The sequence below is a fragment of the Acomys minous genome, assembly GCF_964271855.1.
Source record: "Acomys minous genome assembly, chromosome: 9".
NCBI classification, from domain to species: Eukaryota; Metazoa; Chordata; class Mammalia; order Rodentia; family Muridae; genus Acomys; species Acomys minous.
Window position 1 is genome coordinate 50,400,169 of NC_140490.1, and position 22,471 is coordinate 50,422,639.

Below are 22,471 nucleotides of genomic sequence, written 5' to 3' on the forward strand. Positions count from 1 at the left end.
GTCCCAAGGCCAATACCCTTTTCCTCATGACTGAGCTGACTCCCAGAAACAGCCATGTCCACCACCCAGTCTCACTAGTCAGTGTGGTGTTCCACTATGTTTTGTCCCAGACAGTGACTCACTGGGCTCCCCTCTGAGAGCTGACTGCTGAGCAACAAAGGGCTGGCTCTTGACTTGTCTGCATCACTGCCCAAATCAAACTGTACAGTGGCTTTGTGATGACCACAGTCTGCCATCGTGTCTGAAGTGTTTCCTTTGTTTCCCTTCAGGGATATAAGTTATTTTTTTCTAACCCTCCATGAATGCCCTATTTGAACCCCCAAGGAGGACACTGACAATTAGAGCACGAATTCCCAGGTTTTATTGTCTGTCTGGCCAAACCAGACTCAGATACCATATACTAAGCCTTATTGTCACCTGGGTCCTAGTGATCATACCTGACTGGAGGCAGCACCCACGTGTCACACTTAACTGTTAATGACCAGGTGTTGGGTACCAGATAGTATGAAACTGAAATGGACCCTCAGTCTTGGTAGGAAGACATGTTTAATGTGTGTATATGCATGTGTGTTTATGGATCAGTGTGTGTACGCTCACACATGTCTGAAAATGTATGCATAAAAAGAAGAAAGATTAAAAAAAAAGACTTTCCAGTAAATGATGGACTCCTTAGAAGTGCCAGAGAACCCTAGGGTGGCTATAGCTAATGAAAAGTCATTAGTGGGCGGCTCCCTGATTAGTTTGTATTATCAACAACACAACCAACCTTGGAAGAGGGAACCCCAACTGAAGAATTCCTTCAGTCGGATTGGCCTGTGGCCCTGTCAGTGAGACACTATTTCAACTAGTGACTGATGTGAATGGTCCCTGCCTACTGTGGGCAGCATCACACCTAGGCATGTGGGCCTGGGCTGTATAAGAAAGCTAGTTGGGCATGGCAGTGAGCAAGCTACAGAGCAGACTCCTCCATGATTTCTGCTTCAAGTTCCTGTCCTGACTTCCTGCGATGATAGACCATGACCTGGAGGCGTAAGCTAAAACCAATCCTTGCACCTTCAGCTGCTTTTGATCATAGTGTTTTATCACAGCAACAGAAAAACAAGCTAGTGCCGTGGGAGGTCCTTGGAATGCGTCTGAGGCTGCTCCTGCAGAGTGGGCATGTCTGCCTCACTCCCATCCCTCCTCGTCCCCACAGTGTCCCAGCCGGCTCCTTACAAAGGATCAGATCTGTTCTCTCATCAGCCAACACCAAAGTGCATAGACGTCGCAAAGGGATGGCCTGGCTTTCCCGAGCCTCGGACATATGAAGCCCCGTGCAAAACCTCAGCTCTCTCCTGGGTGACTGTTCACATAGACACAGCTGGAAAGCCCCATGGCCCGTCCTCAGGCTGGGACGAGGCCAGCAGTGACAAATGCCAAGTGTTGTAAGAGAAGCAGTGGGGTGAGAAATGAAGTGAGTAACCTCTGAGAGGAAGCCAAAGCAGACACTTTGCTGGAACGAACCTGCCAGTTAACCAGCGGTCAGGAAAACAACCACTACTGCTTGTTCCCAAGGAGTAGAAGTGGCATTTAGTCTTTATTTTAAAATAATCCCAGGACCAGGGAAAAGTTTAACTAGAATGAAAAGTCCCATAATGACCTCACCCAGAATCCCCAACTGTTAATACTCTAACCAAAGTTTCTACATATTTTCTCTGGTTATACATATAATCTTAAAGTCGATCTAATATGTGTTTTTCAAACAGAGTATCACTCTGTTGTCTGGCTGGCTTGGAGTGCCCTATGTAGTAAGTGTGGTTTTGAACTCATAGCAACCCATCTGCCTTATCCCCCTACGTGCTAGGATTACCGCTGTGAACCACCACATCTGGTTGAATACAGGTTTAGTTGCAGGCAGTTTGTCGTTTTATTGTCAAATCCTTTGGATAGTACTATTTAATTTATAGGTGTTGTCCAATATTCTTTGATTATTCTAACAATATTTCATAGAAAAAAATTTTTAAGAACTTTTTTTGTAGTTCAGAGAGTCAGGTCAGTGTCTTGTGTTCAGATGGATTATTTTCTCTTCATGTTCCTTAAACATGGAATTGTCCTGGGGTCTCATTGGCCTCCAGAAACTTAACATTTTTGCAGATGTTCCCTCAGCTTGGATTTGCCCACTGTTTCCCCATGCTGGGGATTAGAGGATGCTCTTTGGGCAGGAAAGTCTGAGAGCAACATGGTTTCATCATGTTGGAAGGGCCCAGGATGTGGATCTACAGAACACATTGAGGTTAACTTGGACCACTTGATTGGGTTTCCCAACTACGAATTCCCCCCTTTATACCTAATAACTGCCTCAAGGCAAGATCCTTTTCAGCATGTCAAGTATCCGATTGGTCATTAGACTTTCCCCATCTTGTTTTAGCATCCATCAAGGATTCCAACCTCTGCCAGTTATAGTCCTGATGTTCGTCATATGAGTTTCCTTGCCGTATTTTTCCTTCTACATTTATTATTTGCCTTCTAACTTCCTTTCTTCCCTTAATTTAAAAAAAATGATATCAATGTAGACTGGCTTAGTCTTACTTAACAGATGATTATCAGTATTTAATGCAGTATTTATTTTGAGAAGGAGTCTATACGCAGCCCAAGCTGGTCTTGAGTTCATGCTCCTCCTGCCTTGGCCTCGTGAGTGTTGAGATGACCGCCATGCACCCCATGCCTGGCTATGATGAATTCTCGAGCTGGGTGGGGTCTCAGGGCCCATATGGAGGGAAGTACTTCCTGCCACCTAAATGACCTAGGGTTCCATTTCCTTATAGCTGAGAAATGAAGCTGATGAGATGCTGGAATGTTTCTCAGGCCCTTAACCAACAAACCATCCAGGGACTGTGCCTCAGTTGAAATATACTAGCCTGCAACTCACCCACATCCCAAACTCCCTCCCAGGAGACAGGCTTGGAGCACAATAGGCTCATTGTTTCTGCTGAGATTATAAGTAAGATGGCACAGCTGTGACAAAGCCCTCTTTTCCAGTGGAGAAGAAACAAGTTAAATGGTCAACTAAGGTACAGATGGGGAGGCACAGGATAGAAGGAAAAGAGCTCATTAGTTCCCTAGAATTTTCTGTTTTCTGGTGTCAGTGTGAGCTGAGAATGCAGCTCAAAGAGGATGCAGCGTCCATGCTCGGCATACACAACACCCCGCATTCAGTCTCCTGCAATGTGAAAAGAAAACCAAGTAGTTTCACTCCTGTGTTGGGTTGGCTGGTGTCCACCCAAATTCATGTCCACGTGGAACCTCAGAATGTGACTTTCCTTTAAAATATAGTATTTACCAGTGTGATGAGGTTCTTAAGATAAAATTATTCTGAATTGAAGGTGAGCCTTATACCAGTACCTAGTGTCCTTATAAGAATAGAACACCGGACCCAAGGAAGGAAAGTCATGTGACACAAGCAGACAGTCTGGCCTCTAGAAGATGAAAGCAACAAGGATTTACCCCTTAACCTCCAGAAGGAGACAGCTCTGCCGACAGATTAATTTTTGATTTTGTTCTCCAGCGCTATTCCTATTTCTATTCTCTTATGCCACTTAGCGTGTGGTCCTTGGTTATGGCCGCCACAGGACATGAGGGCAGGTTCCCTCCTGTGTCCCCCTGCACCACTGCCCTCAGGTTCAAACAAAGGGGGCTCTCGCTTTAGCCCCCTGCTTCAGGATTGCTAGTTCACCTCTTAGTTACTGTTCTATTGCTGTGAAGAGACACCATGGCCAAACAGCTTGTCACCTGGCGACTAAGCACGCAGATATATGAGCGTGTGGCTGCATTCTCACTGGAGCCACCACATCATCCAAGCCATCCCACAGTGACAATGCGTCTGTGAGGAGTCTGTGTCTTTCTCTCTTAGTCCCAGCTGAAATTGGGTCGCTCAAATTCCCAAATGGCCAATGAGGTTCTGGGAACTTTGAAAAGCTCATTCTCTGGACCTGCCCCTTCAAGGACATCCCACATTGTCCTTGCACTGGTCTGCACACTATGCACCCAGAGAGGGTTCAGATGGGATTCAGTGTAGACTGCATGCAAGAGCTGGTGAAGTCCAACACGTACAACGTGTAAGCAAAGCCCTTTGAACGTGGGCACAGTAGGAGGTGAGGAGGAGAGTGGAACAGGGAAAAGCCAGGGCCTGGCTCTCTATTGACTGCTTCTCCCTCTATAGAATGCTCCTAAACTTGACTGTTATGGATATCCACGTTGATTTTAGGTTTTGGCTAAAAGGCCTAGATGTTAAATGCTTGCTTCCCAGCCCGCGGCATCACTGGACGGTGATGGAACCTTTAGGAGGTGAGGCTAATGGCAAGAAGAAGTTAGATTTTCCGTGGGCACACCTCGAAGGGAACATTGAAACACTGGGGCTGTCTTGTCCTTCTTTGTGCCTCTCTGCTCCTGTGAGGGGAACAGCTTTGTCCACGCGCACATGCACACATGTATGCACACACGTATGCATAACACACACACCCACACACACACACACACACACACACACACCCTCATGTGTTGCTGCACCACAAGCCCCAAAGCAGCAGAGCTGATACACTGAGGTCTGGAACCTCTAACACTATAAGCCAAAATAAACTTTTCTCCAGCATTTTGTTAAATATGGAAAATTAGCACAGAACAGTCATAAATTAGGCTACTGTGAACTCCCAGTGCACACAATTTCACACAACTCTAGTTATTTCAATTAGATAAAGCACCAAAAAGGAAATTTCTGAATCTGTGGGTATATAGCTTTTTAAGAATTTGTGTAGAGAAATTGCTCCTACCTGAAAGAGAAGGCCTATTCTTTTCATCACTGAAAACAGTTTTTTTAAAAACTCTCTCAAGATCTCTTTGTTTTTGCAGTGCTAGAGGTCAAACATGCTAAGCCAGTAATCAACCCTATACTTTTGACCTGGGTTGCTTATTAACTTCAAATGAATAAATTTTATCATGAATGAGTTAACATCAATTTGAATGAGGGGAGCATTCTAGAAAATATTCTGTCCCAAGTGCACGAGATGTAGTACTTGCTAAGCGTATTTATGAGGAAGAGATGGGTGAAGAAAGAAACGGCAGATGTCTTCTACCTCCCAGCTACGTTCAGGGCCAGGCTGCTTCCATCACAGAGACTCTGGCCTTCTATGCTTACCATGTTACTGAAGGCAGCTCTCAGACCGCAGCTCTGAGGAAGACACACGTCCATTCCCATCTGCTCCCATCTCAGAGTTTCTACCTGTGACCTTGTGACCCCTGTGTTCTCTGGAGAGCTCAAGGGGATGTTAAGGGTAATGTGGCAGAAGGATGCTAATGTCGTTGTCCTGAGAATCAGGGTGGCTTGTGTCATTGCTGCAGTTTCAGGACCAGGGTAGAAGCACAGGTGGGGTGGCAGAGCAAGCAGCCTGTGGGTGATGCTTCAAGCAGTCACAGGTACAAGGAAATAACTAAGACTTGTCCCAAAGTATGTGACAAGGACTCTATGGCATACAGAAGGAGGGGGACATTAGTTGAAGATTAAGAAAAAAATTGAAAATAAAAAATTGTCAATTGTCAACTTGTTTCACTTTTATATTATTAAGGGCTTAGTGGTGTGTGTGTGTGTGTGTGTGTGTGTGTGTGTGTGTGTGTGTGTGTGTGTTCACATACACGCTACCACATGGGTGCTATGGACCAAACCCAGGTCCTTTGCAAGAACAACAAATGCTCTTGACTGAACCATCTCTCCATTCCTACTGTAACCCGCATATTCTTCCCAGGCTTTCTCTGCCCCCTCCTCCTCCTCCTCCTCCTCCTCCTCTTCCTCCTTCTTCTTCTTCTTCTTTCTCTCTCTCTCTCTCTCTCTCTCTCTCTCTCTCTCTCTCTCTCTCTCTCTCTCTCTCTCTCTCACATACACACACACATACACACCAATAGATTGCACACCATTCCTTAGCCCATCTGTCTTTGGAAACAAAATCAATATTGTGTTGCACACAAAGCAGCTATTTAATCTAAAATTGAATTTATAGCCCATTTACCCTGCCAGAGTAACCCAAAGTCAGCATGGTTTTCTGTTCTTCTTCAAGCTGGGCTAACTTGTCATTGTTCTCCTCGTCAGTGTTGGACCTGTGAATGGGCTTTGAAATAGACAAGAAAAGCTCTAAAAGAAAAACTGTAGCTTGGGGTCCTGGGTAGAAAAGGCCACACACACACAGACACACACACACAGACACACACACACAGACACACACACACGCATGCACAGCCCACCTGGCACATATTTCTTTAGTGTTATTCTTCCAATTCACTGTAGCATAAAGAAAGAAGAAAGAAAAGTATTCAAAGGTATGTGTATGTGTGTGTGTGTGTGTGTGTGTGTGTATGTGTGTGTGTGTGTGTGTGTGTGTGTGTGTGTGTGTCTCCATGCAAACCTATGAATTGATGGCAAAGGGGTGACAATCTCAAAATTGCAGATGTGTAACTACAGCAGTGTCTATAACGTGTGTTCTCTGCTTTACGGGTCCATACTTTATTTCAGCAATCTGCTATTCTTTGCTCAGTCAATTATATCCTTACATGGAATATCACAGTCCAATACCACTTTTACGTAGGAGAAGGACATTTTAACAAAACAGCACTTAAGCCAAGCTATTCTGGGCATTAGAAACACCTGTTCTTTGAAGGATCCCAGGTTTGCAGAAGTCCCCCTCTGTGGTCACCTGGGGCAGCCACAGATTCAGCTCCCTCATGACTGCAGTGAGAGGATAGCTTTCTTCACATCCTTTAACCTACCTTCTGTCAGAGCCGCTGTCTGCCCAGGTGCAGAGCTTATTCTCCAGGATTTCCCGATCTCCCATATAATGCCACAGTGATGACTCCAGACAGGAGTTAGGTCCCTGCTCATATCCAGTACAATTCAGAAGCTTGCAGCATGCTAACCCCCAACTCCGGACACCCAGGAGCCGTCAGCTGGAGGTCCTTCTAGTAATTGCCTGGGCTCAGCAATGTCTCACTTACAGTCAGGCTTTTTTCAGGGCAGCCCTCATACATGCTTGATTCATGGAGGACTAGTCTGTGCATGAGCCACACAGGCAGAGATAGACCCACACACTTATTCCCAATTAGGGACAACACTGAAAGGCCACTGCAGCTTTTGAGGCCTCCTTGTGGTCCTCAGAGGCCTTGCTTGAAACTGCTCCATGGTTCAAGTCTGTCTCCTACCCTGCTCTGCTTAGATGCTTTAACCAGAGGTGGTATCCTGGCCCTATGCAGAAGGCAGAAGTACTTCCGCCACTACCCTGCGAACCTCCTGCATGTTACTGAACAGACAGACACGGAAACTCCAGAGACACACTGTGCATTACAAAGCCAATTCTGGTGTCATTAGATGTGGCTTCCTAGACCAGATCCCCCCCTGCCTCTGTACCTCGTCATTCTCATCTGTAAAATGATATTGTTCCAACCTTACTAAAAAGGAGAGAAAAATGAAAGAGATGAGAGTGTGCATTAAATAGTGTCTAAGAACACGGGAAGTTCCCAGTGAATGTTGGTTATTCTATAATGTACACAGGTCTTCGTGGCTTTTAGAGGGTGCCCTAAAGGGTGCCCTTGGTTTTTAACTTGACACAATCTAGAGTCATCTGAGAGAAGAGCTGCCTAGATCAGATCGGCCTGCGGGCATGTCAGTGGGGGCTTATTTTGATTATTAATTGATGTAAGAATAAGAAAGCCCAGCCCACTGTGGGTGGTACCATTTCTAGAAAGATGGTCCTGAACCAGACAGGAAAGCCAGCAGAGCACACACCAGGTGCCCGTAAGCCAGCCAGCAAGCAGCATTCTCCATTGTTCCCGCTGTACTTTTTTGATAGGAAGGGATGTGATGCTGTGTGCAATGGCAAGCCGACCTGCCTTCAACTTCCTGCCTCGACGCCTTCAGCAATGGGATATGACTTGGAGTTATAAATAAACCTAAATTGCTTTTGGTCAGGAGGTTTTATCACAGCAACAGAAATAAAACATGAGCAGAGGTCAAGGCTTGAGAAAATCAACAGCCATGAAAAGACCTCATGTGTCGCCTTGATCTTTGCTTCTGAGACAATGAACTTGGAAGAGTCTAGGAGACCATATAAATGGGGGAAGAACAAGCAAGGGGCCAGAGGAGAGAAACTCCTAATCTTTCCAAACATTATCCTTTATGTCGACTGAGATGTTTTTGCGTTGGAATAAGCTTTCACACACAAACTGTTGTTTGGTTATCTTGAGAAAAGACTTTCTTTGCAGTCAGAGATCCTAATATTTGGTGACTACTTTCAGATCTGTAAAGTGCTTCTAGTCAAACCTCAAGCTCTAAGGCTTTTAATTAGGCCACTCCAAGTCAGAATGAGAGATAGGAGAAAGAACTCCATTGACTTAATCAAAACAATCTGTAACATCCGTTAGTGCAAGAGGAGGAAGCAGGGATTTGGGTTTTTACAAACTTACTAGCGACTCTTCTCTGCGATAGTTGGTTTTGATTGGAACTTGAGTGGACTGGGAAGCTCCTCAGAGGTTGCTGAGGGATAGCTCCAGGTTGGCCTGCAAGGAGGAAAGTTAGCTGAGCAGGGAAGACCTGCCCTGACTGAATAGTATCATCCCCCAAGCTGGGAGTTCAGACAAAACCTGACTGAATAGCATCATCCCCCAAAGCTGGGAGTTCAGACAAAAAGAGGAACAAGGAACATGGGAGCCCTGAAAGGAGCCAGCATCCCCTCCCTCCCTCTTCCTGTCCACCATGATATAAAAATGTACCTTTGCCACTCACTCCCTCCACCATGATATTCTGCTCAAACACATGTGGCTAAGTTACCAGGGACTGGACCCCTGAAACCATGAGCCGAAATAAATTCTCTCTGCTCTTTTTAAGTTGTTTGTGTCAGGCGTTTTGTCACAGTAATGGGAAGGACAACTAACATACTCCCTAACACAAAATTTGCTTTGATGGTCTTGGAGTCCCCACAGTTAAACATTAAGCTCTTCTTTTCTTCTTGGCAGGGGCCTATGATGTTTAACTCTCGCCTCAAAAGAAGCCACACCTCTCTGGCATAAAACAGAAGCCAAAGGAATCACCAGCTAATTGAAAAACAAGTCTGAGACATTTACCCCCGCTAACTTCTTAGCTGTACGAATCATCCAGTTTTAAAGCCAGCAACTTTGGAGGGGCGAGGCGCCGTATTGACAACAGCACTAGAAGTATGGCTTAGCTTTGGAATAAAATATTTATAATCCCTCTCTGGGGGAAGTGGGCTTAGCTGAGTGAATCCACGGGCTTCGGCTCTCCTGTGGTATTTTTCTCATTCTCCCTGGCACGGATAAAATCTAAACTGTACTTAAGAAACGGTGTTAAATGTGTTAGTTGACTGAATCTGGCATTTATAATGCAATTTAGCAAAGTTTTATATTGACAGCATGACATTTTTAAAGGGCCCTTTCTGATTAACAAGGTTCGGAATCACTCCCTTGATTATGCTCGCAGAGGGGTATAAAACGCTACAGGCTCCGAGAGCAATGAATTGGGGCTCTGTTAGCATTAGACGCTGTCTGCTTTCCTAGTGACCATTTCCAAGGAGGATCGGACTGCGCCTGCATGTTTTCCTGACAGAAGAAAATTTGTTTTCTCATTTGGGGTGGCAGGGTGGAGGTGGGGGGACACCTGTGGGGAACAGGGCTCAATACCCAGGGATGTGTAGACTCCAAGTCAAGGAGTCTAAGTAAAAACTCCACGTTGCCTCCTATTGTCCTAGCTAGACAAAGCCTGTTTAAGAAACCCAGAGGAAGGCAAGCACCTGCCCAAAGGGCAAATAGGGAAAGGGTTGACTGTACCTTAGTTTCGTTGCTGTAAGTGTGAATGTCTCCTGCGTATCCCCTAAAGATGTAACAACTTCTTTTGGACTTCACCGTGGGAAGGGAAACATGCCAGGAGTCTTTGTACCAATGGAACAAAGGCAGCAGCATAAGAGTGTTACAACTTTTCCCAGCTTCGCTCACAATAGACTCCACTAAGAGAGCTCTAACTACTTGTCAGGATGCTCTTAGTGACCATCTAATGAGTGTCTGTCCAAGCTCAAGGCACTGTTGAGGGCACTACAAGCTTCATGTGTAAATATCTGCTCCAGCCACGTATAAGTGTGCCGGTCAATGGCTTAAGTATCTTCACTGCCGTAAGACCGTCACTGCCGTCTGTCTCCGAAGCATCCCGACAGCCTGACCCAAAGCTCTGGACACACCCGCCAGTAACTCTCCCTTCCCAGCCCCCTGGCTATGCTAACCACTCCACTCTCTGCCTATGCGTTTGGTCATTTTAGGTACTGTGTGTCAGCAGGGTCACACACTGGTTTGTGACTGGCTTACTTCTTTGAGCACCATGCCACCACCCACCCATGCCACAGTGGGTGTCAGAACTGCCTTCTTGTCAGTGTTGAACAGTTTCACCATAAGTAAGTATTACATTTTGCTGATCCCTTGTCCGTCCAGAGATGCTTTGGGTCATGTCTACCTTTTTGCTCTAGCAAACAATGCTGTCATAAAACACGAGAGCACAAATGTATACGCACAGGTGTGCAAAATGCCTTACCTCTGACTGTGACGACGACCCTGCAACTGAAATAAACCATCCAATTCCCAGGAAAGAGATGTCCACAGAGACAGGGCGCCCGAGACCGTAGTCCTGCCAGGTGGCCGTTCTGGGATGTGAAGCCGTGCCTGCTCTTCTCACCTCTGTCCCCTGGCTCAGTTGCATCCATCCACGTGTGACATCCACTCAGCAATAATACTGCACCAGATGGCAAGACAGGATCTTCCTCATCACCCAGTCGTGTGCTAAATTTTCCTGCTGGTGGGGTTGAAAAGAACCAGGCAAGGCGTAATGTTCTAAGGTGTCACATTCCGAGATTCTAGACGGGTCTGAGATGTCACATGACCCTCCCTCAGCTGACAGACAACTGGGACCTGTGAAACCCACAGATGATTCCTGTGCACACCAGTCTACTGCAGTCTATCTTAACGGAGAAGTGGAAGTCACTGTGGCTCTCACGGCCATGTAGTCAACCCGAGATCTTGAAAGGACCCTGAAGTTCACCAGGGGCTTAAGAAAACTGGGGACCCTTACTGGCGTCTTGAATATACCATCTGTCCTGACTAAGAGAAAATTTAGTGTGTCTGAATATGTATTGGCAGGTCCAAGAAAATGATTCTATGTGTTGATCTTTTTGTTGTTGTTGTTGTTGTTGTTGTTGTTGTTGTTGTTTGAGATGGGGTCTCATGTAAGAACTCAGGATGCCTCCCAACTCACTGCATAGCTGATAATGACCTTGAACGTCTGACCCTCCCACCTTCATGTACGATCCTACATTCCCCTATGCCCAGCTTATTCAGCGCTGGGGATGGAACCCAGGGCCTCATGCGTGCTGCACAGGCACTGTACTGGCTGAGTTACACCCCCAGCTCCAGCTTCCACTACTGTCACTTTGTTTCCAAACGAGAAAGAGGAAGCAGTGGACAGAGATGACAAGGGAAGGAGTGAGCCGGCTGCTCCCTGTCCGCCTCACCCATGTGTGTGCCAGGGTGGCTGTGAGTCAGGCAGAGGGGCTTCTTGTCGTCGCTCCCAAAGGACAAAAAGAAGAAAGACACTCTAGGCCCCCGAGCCTCAGGGAACACCGCTCATGTGACATTCTGCAACGATGAGAGGCAGATGTGGTGAGGAGGGATCCTGACGACGCTGGAAGGCAGGCTGCCGTTGATTTGGAGGTGGCCAGAGAGAAAGACAACCGTAAGTGTTAGACTGAAAGCTGATGGATGATGAGAGGTCCCCAGACTACCAGTACAAGTGAGACAGGAACAGAGCAACCCAGCGACTGTGGCGTTCCTCTTGAACCTCTTTATCACAAAAGGCAGTGGTCCAGCTTTTAGAAATCAGATACATGCACGTGCATGCACACACATGCGTGCATGCACACACACGATATATATCGAAATACATATATGTGTGAAAATAATACAATTAAACCCATTTCTCTGAATGCTAACCATACAATTAAATAAGCTGAAAATTTTAAATCCTTGAACAGTAAATAAATCAGATGGCTTTGTGTTCCTCCCACCTCTAACATTCTGTGACTGGCAGGGGCAGTATTAACAAAATGCAGCAGGAAGCCTGCAAAGCCCCTGGGAGGGACAGAAGTTTGATCATTTATATCAGGAGCACCATGACAGGAGCTCCTGGGAAACTGGCTCCCAGGCATGTTGTTTCTGACCAGCCTAGGACACGGGGCTCTAATATGAGACTCCTAGACCCATTCCCAGTAAGAGACCTGAGCAACACATCCTTCCCATCATCCCTTTGCACGCCATCCAACCCTCCAGGCACACTGTAGCTCCCCAACTCAAAGCCTCTCCTAGCCAAATGCCACAGTTAAAGGCCCCACCAGCATCTCCATGCCAGGTACTTCCTTCAGAAGGGTGTATCACTTACCCATTAAAAGAAATGAAAGCTTTGATGGAATGCATACAAGGCCACAGAAGGTAAGCAATGTGTGGGAGGGGCTCTGTCTTATTGGACGAGCCTGTGTGTGTGTGTGTGTGTGTGTGTGTGTGTGTGTGTGTGTGTGTGTGTGTGTGTGTCCTGAATACCAAAGCCATGCTCTCTCTGAGGCTCAGGCACAATGCATCTACCAACTGGATATTTGAATTATTAGCTACAGATAAGTGGTGTCCAGGCCAGGCAGTGTCCCTGCACGGTTTCTAGCTGTAGGCTGATGTCCCCCAGCTCAGATGCAAGGAAGTCCTCTAAAACTAAGGACGCTGCCAGCAAAAACGTATCCAAAAGAACCCTGTTCTATTATGGGATGTTACTGAGGGTGAAGGGCGTTAGAGCCTAGCTGTAAATTACCTGCAACTCAAGAGCACATATTTCTCATGTCTATGCTGCTTAGTGATTTGAGGCTAAGATGTGGCTTAACTAACATAGAACAGGAAACAGACTCACTGGGAAGTTATTGTCAGCACAGTTCTGAGCCCAAGTTGGCGTGATAAAAGCTGTGATGAGAAGGAAGACGGCTCAGCTTTGGAAAGGAAACCAGAGATCGACTTACCCCACGAGGCTTTGGGCGGTAGTCACAGCTCACAGGCTGTTTTTTCTGATGTCAGGTAATGGGGCCTATTCTAGAAGCTTCGTGTGTATGAACGCAATGAATCTTAACAAAAGCTGCTGGTCTGTGGATTGTAAAAAGGACACTGAAGCCCTCGGAGGTTGAATGGCTTGTTCAAGGACACGCACAGGTGATATAGAGCCGGTGTGTGAGCTCCGTATTCCACAGTCGGTAAGCACTGGCCCGCTTCCTCCAGCTGCTACAGATAGATACACTTCCCTCAAAGGGGTGGCCATTTCCTTGGGTTCCTCAAGGGAGGGTATGCACTAGCTTTAATTGCTTATTATTCTTAGTAGGGTGACTGGGAAAACAGTAGGGAAGGGGCTTCAGGAAGAAGCCACGTGTTCCAGCATCCTCCCTTGCATGCCCGTGTAGATCTTGCTGTGGTTTGAATGACTCCTCGGCAAGTCCATGTGTTGGAAAGTGAAGCCCCCAGTTCATTTGTTAATGGTAACAGGAAATGAGGTCTTTGGGAGGTAATCAGAGTGAGATGAGGTCACAAGGTGAGGTGGTGTGGGTACCATTGTGAGGTGAAGCCGAGTGGCTAGCTGGCATTCTCTCCACCACGTAAGGCACTCAGCAGCTAGCTCCGTGCTCTTGGATTCCCCAGCCAACAGAACCAAGAAATACACTTCTTTTCTTTATAAATTACCCTGTAATGATATTTTATTACAGGGATAGGAAATTCAGTCTGATTCCCCACCCCACCCCCCAGCACCCAGCACCCAGCACCCAGCTCCTCTGACTACATGAGCATATAGAGGTCAGAGGTCAGAGAGCAACCCACAGAGTGAGTTTCTTCTCGGTACCATGTGGGTCCTGAGGATTGAACTCAGGTCATTAGGATTGGCCTTAACCATCCAGGCAGCCCTGCCTATGCTTTGATTTGGTTATCGCTCCTTACTTATAAACATTTTTTAAAGAACAGAGGTCTTGTTTGCAAAAGATGATATTGACTGGTGTTGCATAGGCGATAGCCCAGCAGTCCTTGGACGTCTCCTTCCTTCTCACCTCCTGGAAGCTGGAGAACGAACATCTCCTCCCTCCCACCCCCTTCCCAAGAATCACTCAGAATCCCCGGCCAAAGTCAGGGAAACTTTCCTGCCTCAAGTTTCTCAAACAGTGAGCAGTATTGGACCCCCCTGCTCGTCAGATTTCCATCACTATGACAAAGTACTGGAAGCAATTAACTCAGGAGAAACATAGGTTTATTTGGACTCATAGTCTCAAAGTTTCTAATCCGGGGTGAGGCTGACCCTTTAGGCCTCTGGTGGGTGCCAAGTTATAGCAGGAAGCACATGGCAGAACAAACCATGTATTTCATTGACAGAAAGATGAGAAAAGAAAGATGCCAGCATCCCAACATTCCTTTCAAAGGCACATCCTCAAAAACACCTATGAGAAAGTTTAATTTATAAATGAATCACAGTAAGAGATTAGCATTTAAATAAAACAATTTTAGCAGTGTGCCACAATAAAGGTTATATGAACACGCCCCTCTCAAAACATCCTACTGCTCTGTGCTCGCTCTTCCTCATGTTTATGTAAGATGATACAGGAATACGTTCTTTCTCCTGTCTGAACTGCAAGCATCATTCCTCTTTTGTGTTTTGGGTACACTGTTAAATCAAAGGAGGGCCACTTGATCTGACAGCCAAGATGGCTACCAAGTGATGACCGGGCAAGTAGTGCATACGGCATGACTCCAGTGGAAAGGAAGGTGAGCCACACCTCAGGTGAGGCAGAGCAAGAGGCCATCACAGTGCCAGACTTCAGAATATTCTATTAAGAATCCGCTAGTTATTTATTTCTGGAAACTTTCATTTACCATATTTGGAACATAGTTGACTCTTGGGACCTGAAGCTTTGGAAAGTGAAGCAGGAGGCTGCAGTACAGATTTCCAGAAGACAGGAGGTTTTGCTTTGTCAGTTTACTGGTGTGCATAGAGCTTCCAGAACAGTGCCCCACAATGGTCATCCTTAAAAATATTTGTTGAATGAATATTGGCCAGCTGAATGAATACTCCAAAAATAGAATGGCTTCAAAACCAGCTGGCGTAGGATTCAAACACCACCTGCACCACTTACTGACTAGCTATTTTCTCCCTCATAAAGTACTTATCTGTTCCCACATTACTCTCTTAATCCTAAAGTAGAGAAATTCCCAGTCACACCAGGGATGGATGGTCTTCTGGGTAAGAACGGTATATACAAAGAGTGTAACAATGAAGAAGGGACCGAGTCGGCACCTTAGACACTGGGATTAAGGACCTGGAGGCAAAGGGCCTGGCAGATTCCTCATGAAGCAAAGCATCACCTGATGCTGATGAACTTGAAAATGTAACGTGCCACACAGCATCCAACGTCCCAGAGCAGAGAGAGAGTCCACGACATGGGACTCTAGCTAGAATAACCCAAGAAACTTACCCTTCTGTCAGCTTCCCTGTAACAAATGATCATTATTGGTTCACAGTTGCCCTGCGTGTTGCTGCACTGGAACTCACAACCCGTTACTTACATATCACGTTTCCTCTCATCACTTCCTGTCTCCTCTTCCTTCTCCCTCCCCAGCATGATGGTTTCAGGCCAGAACTTCCTACAGAGTACATATCTGTCCTTGGTGGGAATTGCTTAGCTGTGTAATCGTGTCTAGATGCTCAAAGCTTCTTGGTTTTGCCTGTGAAGAAGGGAGGAAAGTAAATACCAATTGTATATATATAAATATCCCTCCCCCGCCAGATCAAACTATTCGCACCGTGTCAACATCGACAGTTTGTTTGCACTAGTATGGCTTAGGTACAATTTGTATCCATATAAATATTACTTTAACTTTACTGCTAATTATATCAACATAAACTTAATTTATACTGATAATCACCATCATAAATGTGTGGCTGCCAAACATCCCTACTGATATTTTGCAGCATGGTGTACACTCAGCCATTAGCAATCACATAAATGGGTCCATCATTCATGATAATACCTGTTAAAAATTTTTGCTTTCGTTGCCATCTTTCTGGAGTCCACCTCTAGCAAGAGCCATGGAAGATGACACAAAGTTCATCGCTTTATTAAAACAACCTCTTTTTTTTCTCCAAAGCATCCTATGGAGTTAAGCTCAGATTGCAAGGGAGGACCCATCTCTGCCCCTCCCAGCATGGACCAACTATATTGTCAGCTTTCAAATTTAGTTTGGGACACATTAATTGAATCACAACTCTCACACTCAAATGCCAAATAGCGGTTATTGCCAGTGATGTGTCACCTCTAATCCCTCATGTCGGGATGTTTTTTAAATTCTGCTGTTTGCTGTGAACTCATTCTAAGGTGTTTTGATAGAAATCATATAGTACATGCAGGGTTTTCTACCCTCTTTGGTTTCAGGGGTCCATGGGGGGTCTTGGAACATAAGCTCTGCAGCTAAGGGGGCATCGTATGTAGATGTATGATGTCCAGGGGAATTCTGCAGTGTGTGACTCCTGCTTGCTGAAAGCTTTCCCCCTCCGTAGAACTTAGTGGATAAATAAGCTCTTAGAGGAGGTGTGCTGTCCTCTCATGTCTCTCTCCCTCCATCTTTTAATTTCAGCAATTCAAAGAGTGTATTTGCCGTTGGTCCAAGTAATTCCTTGGATAGCCTTCTGTGGTAAGTCAATGGGCCACTGTGGCTGGTGCCTTGTGCCCACTTTTGCATGATGATTTTGCTTAAGGGATGCCCTACCCCACTCTCAGTGTGTACTGTCCTCACACAACCGACTCCTCCCCAGGCTCCAGGCATGAAGTATGTGGGCTAGGATAATGAAATATGAGTGCATACTTCTCCATCACAGTGAATGGTCCATGAGCCGACACGTGAGGCAACCTAGGAAGTCAAAGGTGTTGACCTTCAAGCCTGGGAAGCACATTGTTTTCGCCTGTGCTCTGGTTAACTGGTACATAAGAAGACAGCTTATAGGGGTGCCACCCCGACCCCAGTGGAAATCCCCAGAATGAAACATCTTACTGAAGACAGCCAGAGAAACCAAGAGCAGGAGAGCAGACTGCATGACATCCAAGCTCGCAAAAACCATTGCACTTGACACCAACTCTTTTCCTCAGTTTTAAATGAGATGTGGCAAGACTCTATCTTGCTTAACGCTATTAGCATGCTTACTGTCATGACCAGAACACTTGTATTGGATGCAGGAAGTACCTGGGATTTGAGATGATTAGACCCATTCTAAGATGGAAAACAGACAGAAGGAAGGGATGACTCATAGTATGAGAGCCACATGTATTAAATACAGAGAATAGCAAATCCTGAACACTCTGTCATGGCTCGAGTGCAAAATCGTCCCAGAAGGCTCATGTGTTAGAATTCCTGTTCCCTAGTTAGTGTCATTGTTCTTGGTGGCTGCAGAACCTTTAGGAGCTTAGACCTCACTGAGGAAGCAGGTAGCTGGTTGGGAGAGGAGCTTTAGGGGTCACAGCTCAGCCTCATTTCCAACTCTATTTCTATCTGCTTCCTGGCTCATCAAGATGTGAGCAAGCACCATCAGAGTCCTGATGCCACAGCTCAGAGCCACCAAGATGTCTGCCATAATGAGGTCGCAGCCTCTCAAAGCCGGAGTTAAAACATGCTCTTCCTCTTCTGTGTGGCTCTGTCTGGTATTTTGTTATAGCAACAAGGAAAGTACCTCATAAGCATCCCAACCCTAAACTGCCTGTAAACATAGACGAGTTTTGTTTTTGCTTGTTTGTTTGTTTTTATTTTTCAAGACTGGGTTTCTCTGTGTAGCCTTGGCTGTCCTGGACTCCCTTTGTAGACCAGGCTGGCCTTGAACTCACATCAATCCACCTGCCTCTGCCTCCCGAGCGCTGGAATTAAAGGCATGCGCCACCACGCCCGGCTCAACATAGACGAGTTTTAACAACATTCAAAAGCTTTGTGTGAATCCCTGGTATAGAAACTGATACCTTATATTTTGCAAGTATTTCTGAGCCTCCAGTTGATTCGCCAGCAAAGACAGCAAATCTCAGGGTGGACCATCAGAAGCCTCCGGAGAGGTGCAAGAGACTGGGGTGCGGTGTGGCAGATAGTATACATGGAATCTGCAATGATCAATCCTAAAATCAGAAACATTAGAGAGAAACAGAAAGAAAATGTGAGAAGCTGGATTCATACAACCTTCTTGTCCTTAAGAAATCGAGTTGGGTGTGCCAAGCTAAATAAGAGTGAGGAAAACCAAGTCCTGAGGGCTTGGGGAGATGCCGTTTCTCACCTCTGAGTCCCTTCTCTCAGCACCCCACCTGCTGCTCAGAGTAGTGCAAGGACATGTTATCTGCCATGCCCCCCCCCCCAATTAGCACTTTGAATGCAACCACAACAATGTGGGGGGACCATGCCCTCTATCTGCCATGGGCGGGCTGGATCCTACAATTAAGCTGGAGTTCAGGTTTTGGCTAATAGCAAGCAAGGAATGTGACAGGGACAGGAATGCTTATTCATTAGCTCATGCTAATGGGTGCTAGAACCAGCCCCTCCACCAGCCTGCCAGCGTGAGAGCCAGGCGCGCCTTGTCACTCTGATCTCAGAGTGTCTGCAGGTTTATTTCACAACATTGCCAAGGTCTGGCAGTTATCTAATCAGGAACAGTTTTAAGGGGAAAGAAAGGGATAATTTGTTTTAAGTGCCAGGCTTCAGTCTCCGTATTCTATGAAACAGTCATTAATTATCAATACAAGGCTGATGGCATTATCATGAAACGAAGCCTGTGTGCTTACACAGAGATCGTTCCTTTGGATTGCACTCCGGCGTTTGGTGAGTGTAGGGAAAATAATTATCTTTTATTTACACAAGGCAAACGGTAATTATCACATCAGCCTGATATTTCTGAAAAGATAGGTCATTGCAAAGAAAGAATTGGACTGACTACAGTCATCGCCTACTGTAGCACCCGGATTCCCACTCACATACCACAGTCCTTGGTATTTATATGAGACTCGTATAAAATGGCACACTGGTAGCGTAGAGCCTGTGTACAGCCTCCTGGCTACTTTAAGTCATGATACCTACTGCAATGCAAAAGCTGTGTACAAAGCAGTTATCCCATATTGTCTAAAGAATAATGATTAAAAATGTGTACACACTTGAGATTCTTTTTTTTTTTCTTCAAATATTTTCAATTCACGGTTGGTTTGGTCCCAGAATGAAGAATTGATAAGAGCAAGCTCCATCTGTACCACAGAGGCTAATAATGGATATGGAAAGAATGAAGCTGTTTTGCCCATGGCTGAAACCATAGCTATCCACATGGTCATTATTTTAACCCAGAAGTATTGAGTGATGGGGCTGGAGAGACAGGTCAGTTGGCAAAGTGTATGCGGGGTCAGCATGAGAACCCAACATCTCTAGAACAAACAACAGGGCCTGAGGAGAGGTAGATACAGGCAGATACTGTGCAGGGAGATGGATACAGGCAGATAGCATGCTGGGAGGGAGATGCCTAGAGCTCACTAGTCATTCGGTCTAGAGTCATCAGAGTTCTAGGCCATCTCACTGTTCTTTGACCCTGCTTCAAAAAAAGAAAAGAAAAGAAAGGGAAGGGAAGGGAAAGGAAGGGAAGGGAACGGAACGGAAGGGAAGGGAAGGGAAGGGAAGGGAAGGGAAGGGAAAAGAGCACCTGATTTTCTCACCCATGCACACATACACATTCATATACACTTGCACACGCATATATATCCACACAAACATGCCCCCCACACACACACACATGTACTGGGCACCTACCAAGTACCAAGCATTATGTAGCTGGGTCATGTTTGCTACTAAACCAAGCAGGGCTTCCCTGGTCTTCTGTGGCCTTGAGTTCTTTTGGCCAAGGAAAATTAAGGTCTCAGGAGCCCCGTTCAGTTTCATGTAAAGAGAAAACTGTATTTGCTACTCCACAGTGTGTCTTTGACTACCTCTCATAGGCAGGTCATCCGCCCTTGGGCATTAGTGACCTAGAAAAAGTACAGGAGGTCATGTAAGCTTCTATTTGAGCATTTGGGTTTACAAGGATTAACCTCCAGGCGCCGATACCGACTTTGTTCTTTCTGGGTCAGTCGGATAAAGCAAGCACACAGCCCTGATCCTCTTTGTCCCAGTTACACCATTATCCTCTATTGCATTGCCAGGGCTAGTGCTCAGCCATGGCTCCAGTTGGATGCCTTGTCTTGCCGCACCAAGATAGAGGATGCGTGGATAAGACAGTGCTTGCCAGTGACTGTAGAACGGACTGCTTAAAATATATAATCCAAACACAATGCGTGGTTTTTTGTTTTTGTTTTTGTTTTCCTAAAACAAGAATGCTTGTGCAAGCTCACAGAACATCTGTAAGGTCTGTGCGAATCTGGCACCGTTTAAGGTCATCTGTCTGTGGGGGTCTTGTAGGTTGGACTCCATGTTACAGCAGCCGCAAACGTGTTCCTAAATTGATGCTTCCGTTTTAACTATTAATAATGTAGAGTCAAGTCCCTACTTCCCTCCAGAGCACCATCTATTCCAAATTAATTTATTAAAAATGCATTCTAGTCATTAGTGCTAGGCAGATTTATGAAAAGCGGGTCACCGAGGATCCACAGACGTGCAAGCCCCAGTGTTCGGGCCACTCTTTCTATTATTTATCTAGAATCTTGGTCGCTGTGTTCATCCTTGTAGGCACACCCTCTGGACGTAATTTATTTCGCCTGACCCATTTCCTGTGGTGGCATGGCTTTCCCACAGTATCTAACAGGTAGCAGTTGACCCTGGGCTAGATTAACTTTGGTTTAGGCTGAGAGTAAGTGAAGGTGCTGTTCAGATTTCTGTGGATGTATTTGCCAGCCACTCAATGAATGCTTACAGTTTCTTCTCCAGTGATGAGCATTGGGCTTTTAATTTAATTTAATTTTTTTTGGACTGGCATTTTCACTACTTTCATTTCCTTTTTGTAGGTTGTGAGTTGATTTAATGACAGCTGGCAACACACCAGCTATAAATCACACTTCTAAAGAGAAAAATCTTAGGAAGCACTTAGAATCTTGCATGGGGCTTCTTTATTAACTGTTTCATCAATGGACAGCAGGTTATATTGATAAAAAGATAGAGGAGGAGTCCTCGAAGACTCCTTGCTTTCCCCCAGCGATCTCAAGAAGAGTCAATGAAAGGCCAGCCCTTCATGACGGGCATGTGTTTTCCTCAAAGTCAGATGATCTGGTCTTGTAGAGTTATGGCCTGGAGCACCCCTTCTCCAAAGCACACAAGACCACGAAGGCTTTGTATTTGGGGTTACTCTTTATCTTAATGCTCTTGGTGGGAAAGAGGGAAATGCCGAGTTTCAGAGGTGGGAAGGATTTATTTACAGCTCCACAGTGCAGAAATGTTTAGTTAGCCTCAGCTGTGTTTCGGGCTTCACATTAGACATTGCAGAAACTACTATAAGTTACTTTCCTGCCTAGAGTGTTCTTAATTCAGGTGTATGTTGTGTGTATGTATGTGCATGCATGTGTGCATGTGTGTGTGGCCAGAAGAGACAACTGCCCAAGGAAAGAAACAGCACAGATGCACTATAGTCCTTGGAAACGTGGCATAGCAGGTGTATGGTGAAGAAGGAAGCCGGGGAGGCACACCTTTCATGTGGTCTACTAGCTAGACTTCCGAGTCATGCAGAGAGTTTCATTTCTAAGAAGGCAGTGTCCCTGACTCTGTCTCTGAATCATTAAGGTGGAATTTCCAGAGCTGGAGATCCCTTACTCTGTCTCTGAATCATTAAGGTGGAATCTCCAGTTCTGGAGAAACAAAACAGGATTTTTAAAAATGCTTTCTGGTTAGCTGTAGTGTAGATAATGTTTTATCCCAGCACGTGAGAAAGTGAGGTAAGAGGATTTCTGCAAGTTCAAGGTCAGCCTGGGCTACTTAGTGAGCTCTTGGTTACAGTATGAGGCCTTGTCTCACAAGACAAAAATTAAATAAAACACTTTCTCCATTGTCCTGTTGGTCTCGCAAATTGCCGTCACTCAATATATTCTTCCCAGAGTGTGGGCACTGGCCAGATGGATTTGGAAGGGCCATTCTCTCTCCAGCTAAAATCTGAATTCTGAAAGGGGACTTTTCCAGGCTCCCAGGGAAGGACCATGGACCTGACTTAGCTCTAGGTTTCTTGACTACAACTTTCTCTGCCGTGTCAACCACGACGATCTTGGCAGAACAAAAGCGGAAGGGTCACTGTACCCAACCCAAGGTCTGTGTGTTCCTCTCTGGGCAGGGACCTAAGCAATGAACCTGGGGAAAAGCT

The 22,471-nt window shown here is 45.8% G+C and overlaps 1 long non-coding RNA gene across 1 annotated transcript; it reads right to left on the reverse strand.

The window, feature by feature from the left end:
- Positions 1–8,495: 8,495 nt before the first annotated feature.
- Positions 8,496–13,520, reverse strand: LOC311604735. The gene is made up of 3 exons (XR_014781638.1): positions 13,122–13,520; positions 10,607–10,864; positions 8,496–8,571 (listed from the first exon to the last, which is right to left on the reverse strand). It is a non-coding gene; the product is annotated as an uncharacterized lncRNA (long non-coding RNA).
- Between the last annotated feature and the right edge of the window lie 8,951 nt (positions 13,521–22,471).